Source organism: Cupressus sempervirens, chromosome 10, assembly GCF_028749045.1.
Source record: "Cupressus sempervirens isolate cs-2001-9-10 chromosome 10, ASM2874904v1, whole genome shotgun sequence".
Lineage (NCBI taxonomy): Eukaryota > Viridiplantae > Streptophyta > Pinopsida > Cupressales > Cupressaceae > Cupressus > Cupressus sempervirens.
This window is the reverse complement of record NC_143127.1, coordinates 629,495,214-629,506,314: the sequence shown is the minus strand read 5'-3', so window position 1 is coordinate 629,506,314 and position 11,101 is coordinate 629,495,214.

Genomic DNA, 11,101 nt, shown 5'->3' with positions numbered 1-11,101 from the left:
ATTTATATTTGATTGGGATTATGTCAGTTACTTTAGAGCTCTTACAATTACATTTTATTGACAAATCCATACTATAGATTGGCTTTCTCACACAAGGAAAAGCTTGAATGTAAAATATAGTCAATGGTGTGTATTCATGATAGTGATAGCATATGCATTGATGATTATCCTTAGCTATAATTTGAATCCTACAATTTGAAATCCATCAAGCATCTAGAGCCCATTTTGCATGTTGATAGCAATTTTACTTTCCTGCGTATTGTAATTATTCAAGGAACATCCTTCAAAATCTAATTTATGAATGTCTAATCTACTTCACTTAAGCTTTTCCTAAAACTTACATGTAAATCATTGATGCAAAAAACTAATGTTGTTACCTCTCTCTTGATCAGTAGGTTTTCCTATCATCCTAGTTTTTAAATTTAGCTTACTTTTTGGATCTTTATGTTTGATGAGTATTGGGTCAGTGGTTGTCCAACTACTTCCATGATCCATTCTAGGTATTTTCTCACACATAAAAAATCAGTGCTTAATTTGTCTATATTGTATTTGGCCTTATTAGTGTCTTAACATCATTTGGTAGAATTAGAACGTATGGATGAACTTCAAGTTATGAGCTTTGAGTTAGGAATGGGTAACTATTTATAATGGGTCAGGAGCTTTGAGTTTTAGCAATCTAGATAGGTAAGTCAAAAATAAAGATAATAGTTTGGAATGGATGTCTCCACAACTAAAATCTGCATGTTCATGCTCTACAAGACAATTTAAGCACCCTTACTTTCATACCCCACCCCTTTTTCAGAAAGCCCAAAAGCAACAATATTTTTTTGTTATTTACGACTTAGCACTATAGTAAAAGTTACCCGACCATAGCCTATAGTTCTAATCTTCATTTAGTGTTTTGAATATGCGTTTTGGAGTTGTAAGCTGATAGTTCAAATTTAAGCCAAGTGGATTTTCATATTTTATTTTTAGTTTTATATTTCACAAGACTATCTCTATTCTATAATGTGTACACCAAGTGTGATCATTCATTTCATCCTTGATCAAAAATCTCCTTGAAGCAATCTAATCAGACATGGTGTTGCATGTTATATTTTGTAATTGAATTGTGATGGAAGTATGATATTTGGGACTTTTTAAAATGAATTGGTATCCTTTCTTATCCTTTCATAGAGACCCATTGACACCAATGTCATGAATGCCTTCAATCAAACAATTCATGTTCTTTGTACATGTTTTGACCATCTAGATTAAAACATTTCATAGCAAGCTGATTGTGTAGAGAAGTTGTAGGTGTATCTCATGCACTGAGCTAATATAGTCAAAGCCATTTTTGACATAAAACATTACATATCATGCTTTCCCATATGCATGTCCATCAATCAGCATTCCAAGCTCTATTTTGGGCATTCTATCAAAAAAATTGATATCTTACTAATCCCATTGCACTATGCATTTCAAGTGCCAAGCTTTGTCTTTACTAAGGCCATTGAACGGTTAACAATCTCTTTGATGTTTCTTGCATTTTTTTTGTACATCTGTGCACTATCTCCATGATTGCATGTTTGGTCCTTAGCCTGTTTGCAATAACCACATGATCAATGATTGCCAAATAGTGCCAACATACTATGTGGAAAGGCCCTTTCTAGAGCATATTTCAATGCAACAATTTATCAAACAGTGGCACTTTGAGGGGACAATGATCATCTTCAACCGTGTGACTTTGGCTCATTGCCTCAAATTTCTTAGAGGATATAGAAGCTTACTGACTGTAAATAGCAGGTATGTTCTTTAAAAAAAACCCATAGTCACTATAAATAGCAGGTATGGACTTAATGCATATTTCATGAGTTTTGGTTCATAAAAACCCATACTCATCAGCTTGAATTTTTTGTTTAATACCCAATGCATTGAGGTGATGCTTACAATTTGAATTCATAACAACCATTTCTCATCAACTTGAATTGTTTTTTTAGTACCCATTGCATTGAGGTGACACTTACAAGGTTGAAGTATTGCAACTTCCTAGAAGGTCTACCTACTCAATTCCATGATGATCCAACTTTCCTTGACCATAAATGTTTCCCCAAGATTAAGCCTTCTTATCTTGCCATGCCATTTGCAAAACCTTCAACAAGTTATGTGCCTTATTGCAGAATTGTAGGGTTATTCTGTGGGTGATGATAGTGTAGACCATGGGCATATCATGATAATAGTTGAAGGATGGAACACATCGTATAAATCTATTTGTAGGTACATGAGGACAAAGAGCAGAGGGTACAATCTAGTTGCAGGGTCTACTGATGGAGTACTTAAAGACTAGAAGAAAAGGAAGAAGACTACCAATCCAAAGGGACTTGGATTTCTTTGATCCTTGGGAGAATGATGCAAGAGCATCAAGGTCAAGGTTGAAGGCATGAGAAGACATTAAGGTCTCAAGATAACCAACATGAACATGTTAGAACATTTGATGTAATAAGACCCTGTGAAGTTCCTTTTTGATATGTTTGTAATCATTAAAGTTCAAGTTGTAAGCCATTATTGGCATCAAGATGAAAGGACAAGGGTCATTAATGTAATGTAGTAAAATTTCATGGGCAAAAGGAGTCCTAGAATGTACTAGGTTGATAAATGGAGTCCTAGAATGTACTAGGTTAGATTGATTTGTAATTAAGTGAAATCTAAATTTTTCTTTTGACCCTTAGGCTAACCCACTTAGGCCTATTTTTGAACAAATTTCAATTGCAATTATTTCATGGCTGAAATTGTAATGATCTTAGGCTCACGAGTTTTTGAGATTTACCAATCTTTTGAGCTCAGATGTTCTTGATTGAAGATTGCATTAATATGTTTCAATATTTTACTCATCTTCATTAGTTGATGCATTAATCAGATTAGTCATTGCTATCAGGATTAGTCATGGCATGCTATTGTTAGCACCTAAGTAACTTTTAGCTTGTGACATCTCTTTGAGGCATTTTGCAAATAACTAAGATACATTGTCTATAAATCCACATTTTGAAAACATCTAGGCCTTATAGAAATTATAGGATCATTTTAGTTACATTTGAAAACATTAATCAACAATTTCCATATGTGCAGATATAAACATTAACTACAACATGTCCAATTTATTTGCAAGTATATTTTCCTATGAAAAAAGACCACACTTGACAATATAAACCCAGAACAAAATAAGGAGACAATGGTTGGATTGTGGGCTCAGTTTCAAAGAAAACCTGATAAATGTTATTTTCCTTGCAAAAAGTGTAAGGGCTTAAAGAATCGAAGAATTCTAATCAAAATAGCCCAGAGTCATTGTAGGCAATATGGTCATGTTGAAGGGGGCCATGATTTTTGTCCATTGCTGAATGTGGACTTCCTACTGGAGGAACATGGAGGTGTGAATATCCAAGATGAGGATAATACTCCCATGGAAGAAGATGATAATGTGCCAGAGGACATGATTGAAGAAGATGGTATTGGGGCAGGTGATGAAGAGGCTCACAATGATGGTACTAGTGAATCTAATAATAATGATGAAGATGGTCTTGATATACCTTTACTTGAGAAGGCACACAAGCCCTTATACGAAGGCTCCCAAACAACTCTATTGTTAGCTATAGTGTTCTTAATGAACTTAAAGGTTATGAATAGTATATCCAATGTAGCAATGTCATGTATGCTAAGGTATGTCATTTTTTTCATCTTCAATGTTAGCATACAATTACTATTCATTATATTAACAATGTATATTTCTTGTTGTAGGTTGATTAGTGAGTTTTTGTTACCACCATCAAACATTTTGCCTCATTCGTACTGAGAATTACCTAACATTATGGATCAGATTGAAATGAAGTATCAAACAATACATGCATGTCCCAATGATCACATTCTATATCATAAACAATATGAATTTGCAACAAAATTCCCTGATTGTCATGTTAGTAGATATCAGTCAAATCAAATAACAAAAAAGTACCTCACAAGGTTCTTCGGTACATTCTCATTATTTCACGTCTTGAATGGTTATTTAGGTGCTCTAGCTTGGCACAATTTATAGATTACCATACACACAATAGAAGTAAGGATGACATTATGTGAATGCTTGCCGATGGTTCTACATTTAAAGAGATAGAAGAAACATGGTCACATTTTAAAGAAGAACCTTGTATCTGAAACTTTCATTGGCGGGACAATGTCAATCCATATGGAGATATGCAATCTGTTTACTCAGTATGGCCTATTTTTTTTATTAACAATAACATTCCTCCTTGGATGTCCATAAAGAGGGAGCACATAATGTTGTCAATGATTGTGCTAGATATTTTTTTATTTTATAGTTATCTAAATTAATTTATAAATAGTGCATGAAAATAGTTATAATAATTATGTAATGTTTATGTTCATTCAATTGCTAGGTAAATACCAAGTTAAAGATATGAACATGTATATTGAGCCCCTAATTGAGGAGTTGTTGAAGTTATTGAATGGCATCACTATGTATGACATCTCTAGATCGATAAGACATCGATACTTTTAATTCTATGCAATGCTTGTATGGACAATACATGATGCCCCTGGGCTAACTCATATTTGTGGTATGTTATATTGTTAAGATCACATATTTTTTGTCTGTTATAGTGCTTACACATTACTATCAAATGCTTAATTTGTGCATGATAATTGTATATGATCCAATTATACATGATCTTGTAGGTCTTCAAAGAAAGGGAAAATTTGCATGTCCAGTTTTTGGTCTGAAGATGAAATGTCATCATTCAAGAAGTTTAGAAAAACAAGTGTTTGATGAGTTTAGAAACTTTCTCCACAATAATCATAGGTATCGAATCACTGAAAAACATCTTGTCAATGGGAAAGAAGAGACAGCATCAAGGCCATGAAGAATGACACCTCATTTATGGAAGTTGGAATATGATAGACTAAATCATCAAGGTAATGTCCAATTTGTCATCTGAAGTTTACAATTGTATTTTGATATTGTCTTATATTTACTAATGCTATAATTGATGCTCATGAAGGTCATCAAGGCATTAATGACCAACTTCCTAGAGGAATGAAAAGTTATCCTACTCAATTTAGTAGGTTACCATACTACAAGTATCTCCCAATCACGTATTTGTTTGATGCTATGCATATTAGAAATAATGTAACAGAGACACTATGGAAAATTTTGGATGGAAGGCATGATAGAAAAACAAATTGCTAAAAGTTGTACTGACATTCATGAATCCAATCATGCACTAAAAGTTTTCATTGAATCAAATAGGAATGGAGACCGCATAAATACAAGTGCCCTTCCTTGGTTATTAACGGAGCAACAAAGTGATGCATTAAAAGAAGTCATAAAAATAAATAAATAAAATTCAACAGGATTTGCTGCAAATATAAGCACTCTTCTATCAAAGAAAGGTGATTTTGGGCCAGGGTTGAAAACACATGATTGGCATACCTTCCTCAAGGTAAGTTATGTTTTCTATTTACAGTATATTTGTAATATTGAATGTAGTACCAATTGCATTATTTAATAATATATTGAAATGATCATTTTTTAATGATTGTAGTTCGTCCTACCTCTATCCCTTCCACAATAGTTTGACAACAGTATTAAACAAGTTATATATGATCTTGAAAAATATATGAGGTTAAAAGAGTGTTTTTTCTTAAATTTGTAGCTTTTTATCTAAAATCTATTGTATAATTTTATTTGAAATCTCCTTTATGTGTTTTTACATGTTGAATCTCTTTTAAGTGGTTATCATCTAAAGAAATTGATAAAAAAGATATAAAATATTGGAAGAGAAAAATTCCATGGCTTATGCATGAAATACAAAAGTGTTTACCTCCAACATTTTTAAATGCTCAAGAACACTACCTCATACATCAAGTTGAGGAGATTGAATTGTGTGGACCTGTACAAGCTAGATCAATGTGGATGGTTGAGAGGCACTTGAAATTTATGAAGGGCTTGTTTCAACAAAGAACACATCCTGAGGGTTCTATGATAGAGGGATATATGATATACCAGACCATGGTGTATATCCGTGAATATCTTCCAAAGTTTGCAGTAGGTATCCATGTAGATCACATTTGGGATCCCAACTGTAATGACAAATTCAAAGGGGAGTACTTGACAGGGAAAGGTAGATTGAGGAGGGCGAGAGGTAATTATAAGTTTTTTTTTGTAATTTAACAATTCTTATCCATCATCAATATATATAAGTTTTTTCTAACTGGTGTAATTATCTTATTTATAGTTGGTCGTGAGTGGGATGCACTACACTTGTATATTGCAAACAATCTTGATTGGATGACAGTATGGATTGAACAGTCTCAAGAAAATGGTTGCTCATTAACATGGGATGGTGTTGCATCATTGGTTAAAGAAGCTCATCGTAATGGAGATCCCAATGTTATGCCAATGGTACTTGATCTAATATATGGCTTAAGAGATACAAAGGTATAAGATTACTAATCATGAGAGATAAGTTTAATATCAACTCATAGATCAATGAGAAGATTCTTGACATGTTTGAATAATTCTAGGTCAAACACCACAAATCTATGTACTACCATGGCTATAAATTTTGCACAAAAAAGTTAGATGAAACAAAGAAAATGTGTGATTTTGGGATAAGTGTTGTCTTCACGGTCACTAATATTTCATCTAGAACTGACATACATCCTCAACAATCTAAAAATTGATACTATGGCATTTTGGATGATATACTTGAGTGTGACTTTAATTCATTCAAAATAGTTCTATTTGTCATCAAATGGTTTAGGTTATGACTAAATCGAAATGATCCCGATAGGACTGTTATTGAACACGATAGTGGATTTACTATGATTAATACAAGGTCATTTGAGCCAGTCGGAGAATGGCCCTATGTTCTTCTAAGCCAATGCAAGCAAGTTTTTTACTTTGGTGTTCCACACAAACTAGGTTGGTCATTTGTTGTTAGACATGACACAAGAGGAAGGCCGGTAAAGTATAATGTGATCGAAGAAGAAGATATTGAAGAAGCACAAGAGGAAGTAAATGATTATCAAGAATGATAGTTATCCAATGATGAAGAAGAAGAAGATGGTGATGATTTTGGTCATGTTAACAATAATGGTGATAATAATGATGATGATGCTAATGATGATCATGATCATGGTGATGAAGATGGTGATGATTATGGTGATGATGGTCATGATGATGATAGTGATCAAGAGGATGATGATGGTGATGAAGATGGTGGTGGTGACAACGATGATCAAAGTGACAAGTATGATGATGGTGATGATGATGATGATGACATGGATGAAGATCATGATGATCAATGAAATGTCCAGGTAGGATCAATGTCAACTATGATGGGGTCTTGTATGACCAAATATTTCTTTCTAAACCATATGTGCACATATAAACATTAAGTAGATTTTATATGTGCAAATATTTTTTTAGATATAAACATTAGTTATGCTAAATTTTTAACTTAAGACAAATGATTTACATATAAAATCTACTTTATTATTAATATTTTTTTCGGTAAGTCTATTACTTTAATTTCACTGCTGATTTCTAAGACTTACTAATTTTTTTCATAGGGTGATATGGATGCACCATCTCAGACACCTTCAATAGAGGTAAACATTAATTATTGTAAATTTTAATGTTAATATAGAAACAAATTTCATATTATTATGTTCTTTTCTTTATGACTTTGGAGTTATTTTGATGAAAGTATACAAATATTTGATGTTACAAATGATAGGAAAAAGCTACAATGATCGCTGATCAAATGCAATCTAAAATATGGGCATCATATCTACATAAGATTAGCCTTAGTACTGACCCTGTATTCATCACCCAAAAAATTACGCAAAGATACATTGGTGAACTTGTTAACATTATCATCAACGGTGATAGAAGTGAGGAGAAAGAGGCACTGAGAATAGAATTGGACTGTAGAATCCAATCTTTAAAGGTAAGCAGTAATTCGACTAAAGAAATAATAGAAGTTTAATAGATATTAATATTTTATAGTATCTTATGGATCACGATCTCTAATTTTATGTGTTCTTGTATAGACATATGTGCTAGTTGTGACATCACATGGTGAACATGGTCAGGGTTGTTGCACAGTACCTTCATGTAAGTAACACTTTGTTTGTTTTGATCAACATTATAACACTTACCTTTTTTTTTTAGACATTTCTCGCTAGTATCCCATTTGATTTTTATCCATTGCAAATTTATTTGTGAACAATATTCTATTCTTTAGCTCATGATGAAGTGCAGACTCCTCCTTCGGTTGGCAGTCCACTATTGTCTGCTGCATTGTCGACAACAAGGACCATGCAAACATCATTATCTATGCCCACTAAAATTGGTAAAACCTTGTTTTGTTATATTTTGTAATGTTTTTCTACAAGTTGATGAACAAAAAAGTAGCATATCAGTGCTTAAATGATGTCTATAGAAGCCTACATACACACAAACACATACATACACACACCACACATACATACACACATACATATATACCCACATATAGAGAAACATGGACATAGGTAGGGAGATAGACCAACAGAGAGCAGTACTAAAATTGTCATTTAATTGTTGTGATGTTTCAGTTGATAGACCAACAAAGAGTAGTACTACTGAAGCTAATCCATTTCTTGGAGCAGTTCGTGTGATTAGTACTAGTTTTGTATGAAGGGACATTGTTGTTGAATAAGAAAACTATGTTTCCATTAAAAGAACAAAAGCTTTTAGGTGCTTTATAATTGATATTATTTAAAGTGTAAATTTAGTTTACTTTTACATTACTCATTTTGGACTGATAAATCCTTTATGTTTTTGTAGGTAATAATGCTTTCTTTGAACATCTTTTTCATATGACATTGAGACTATTTGGACCCACCATACGTAAAAGGTACTTAGTTTCGTATCATTGCTACATAATTTTTCTTTTTTATTTATTTATTGTAATATATTAAAGTTATTGATCTAACAATCTATTTGTTTTTAAAAAGGTGGAATTTACAAGCTGTGGAATTAAAAAATTAGTTGATTGCATCTATTGAGGAGAAATTTGGGAAAAGAATTTTTGGCACTAGCCTACTTTTGAAAAGAACAAAAAAGCATATAAAGACTATGAGGGATCAATATAGAAGGAATCTTAAGGATAACCCAAAGTATGACCATCCTCCTATGATTCCACCAATGGAGTGGAATGAAATAATAGAAGATGCAAAGGAGAGAAGGCTATGTGAAGATAGAGATAATGAAGCAGCACAGGGCAAAAAGAGGTATGTCATTATAGTATTAAGTACATTGTAATCATGCACTAATTATTGATATCTATAAATATATAATCTAAGATGTTTGAAATTGTTCATAGATTGTAGGACACATCCATGGCTACAAAAGTGAGAGTAGAAAAGGTTGGCCAACACAAACTTGGCTCTGGTGGCTATATGAATCTGCAGTCTCAACTTCTAAGTAGAGCAATAAATTTTTATTTTTATTTTAATATAATGTTGAAAATAGTTTTGTTTAATGAAACCATACATGGAAAAAACATAGGGCACAAATTTCAATGTGGAGGTCACAGATGAAGATGGAAAAATTGTGTTGAAGGAAGGCTATAAAGTTGTGGTTGCACACCTACGTGAAGAATCTATAAGCCTTGCCTAAGAATCCAGTGCACCAAATGATATCTCACAGGTAAATTGGTTAGATGAAAAGTAAATGAAATTAAATAGTTGATAAGATTCTTTTTTGGTATTAGTTTTAAACGTAAATTGACTACATAACAATGTGCATTACATTTTACTGTAGCCTTCATATCCTACCACATAACCTACTCGTGACAAAGGCCATGATGTGCATTATAGTGGTGGAGGTATTAATTTTCTATTGGAAATTAATTATGCAATTATGAATACAATTTAACATCTTCAATTGGAATTTGACGTGTATCTTTTTTTCAAATATTTTGGAGCATGTTGAACATCATGCTGAATGAGTGGACCATGTTCCAAGTGTTCAACATTTTGACGCGGTGGAAGATCAAAATGTTAATGTACATGTTGTGGCATTTTCAGGTAAGAAAAATTCATTTTATGTTGTACTCATACTTAATTACAAACTTGTAACAGTTAGAAAAAGGAAAAGAGTATGCCAATTTATCCCATTCACTTGTTCTTGCAATAGAGCCCCCTTTAGTGCAGTAACCTCCTGCTCCTCCAAAGAGAAGGAGCCATCATAATTTGACATTACATGTGCCAGAAGAGGAGGAGAATGAAGTAGATATGGATGCTCCTATGAGTGCTTTTCTTAAGAGAGCTCAGAAAAACAAAAAAAAGAAATGATGTTTTAAAAATCTTCTTTGATAAACCTTGTTGGATAATGAAAGAACTTTTTTTAAAGTAATTATGTATGAATGATGCGTATTAATACAGATTTTTATTTTATGTTAATGAATATTGTTATGTGTTAATGAAGTTTTGATTAGTATTGTGTATTGATGAATTTTATATCATATTAATGAATGTTATGTGATTGTATTGATTGAATATTATAGTTCATAAATGGATGAATGAATGAATGAAGTATGTAATTAGATGATAATGGGTACTTTAGATTGATGATAGGGGGAGAAGGGTGAGGCCAGATGAGCTTCCACCTTCACGTGGTTGGCCTTGTTAAGTAGAGAATATTATAGTATTCTTAAAACCAAGTGAAGTTCAAACTAACATAAAATAGACACTTTGCATGTCGTAGGTCTAAAATGATCCACAAATACTACTGCCCATAACATACAATGCAAATGTGATATGGTATTTATGTGTGGCTACCTACAATGTTTGATATCTAATCATTTTGTTCCCTTTATATATTTACCCAATTTTTTTTGCCCTCAGCAATAGTTGTCAATAATGATATTCTGAACTATGCATTAGGTGACTTAAATAACCATTATGGGTAAATACTAAAATATCATTCTAATAGAAATGGTTGATCAAAGATTCATCTCCATCTTTGGGGAAGAATGTTGATAGGATTGTTGATGAGGGCACA